Source organism: Echinops telfairi, unplaced genomic scaffold (assembly GCF_000313985.2).
Source record: "Echinops telfairi isolate 266 unplaced genomic scaffold, ASM31398v2 ScPeMD7_7436;HRSCAF=8474, whole genome shotgun sequence".
Classification (NCBI taxonomy): domain Eukaryota; kingdom Metazoa; phylum Chordata; class Mammalia; order Afrosoricida; family Tenrecidae; genus Echinops; species Echinops telfairi.
Genome location: NW_022111336.1, coordinates 3160782 through 3161884, shown reverse-complemented (window position 1 = coordinate 3161884; position 1103 = coordinate 3160782).

Genomic DNA, 1103 nt, shown 5'->3' with positions numbered 1-1103 from the left:
AAAGGACTCCAAGCTGAAGCTAATTTTATATATAATAAAGCATTCACCTCCTGTCTTTGCTTTGTTCTATGTATATATAAGACCCCTCTCTCCACTTGAACAGTAGGCACACTGGCCAGCTCCTGTGATATTCCTGTGTACTTTGAGAAAATCTATCCAGGATACCCTTTGGAATTAAAAAGAAAATAGTTACCATGAACTTCTCAGCTGACTTCTCTGCCTTGAATTTAACTGCCCTTGAAGATTTTGTCAGTCCCAATTAAATTCAAAGCAGACAGTCTACTCAGAAGGTTCTTATGACCACTTTAAGAGCTCTTGTTGGGATATGGGTTAGCCATTGGGCTACTAACCACAAGGTTGTCAAGTCAAGCCTACTAGCCACTCTGTGGGAGAAAGATGAGACTCTTTGCCCTTGAAAATATTTACTGTCTCAGAAATCATGTGCAGATGCCTCTATGAGTCAGAGTCAACTTGACGGCAGCAGAGTTCATTGCGTAGTTTTGATGCCGCTGGAGCTATGGTCACTCTCAATAAAACTCCTTTTCTTTCATTCCTAACAGTATGAAGTTTTCTTCTTTGACAGTGTCTACACTGGTCTTTATATTGCTTAGAATGCATTAGCTTTAGGTTCCAACCTACACTGATTATGATCTCATTAATGTAACAAAGAACCCCCTGTTCCCACCTGGATTACAAGTCATAACATTCCAACATGCATTGCAGAGAGGCACAGGGTTGGGGCCGGTGGTTGGGGGTGGGGAGTGGGATGCGGTGGGGGCAAGGGCAGAGAGAGACACAATTTAATCCATAACAGCAAAGTAAGAGGCTTCACTATTTGGACACAGTTTCAGCTAAGAATAGATTCTGATATTCTTGAGAATGACCATGAAGATATAGGATAAATTATGAGCCTCAATCTTTTGGTTCTAACTCTACAAGTACTTAAATGGGCAATACAGAATTTGAAATAGGTATATATTTTCTTCTTTTCCAAGCCAGCACTGTTTCTCTTTCTTTTTTTAAAAAATCACTTTATTAGGGGCTCATACAACTCTTATCCCAATCCATACATACATCAATTGTGTAAAGCACATTTGTACATT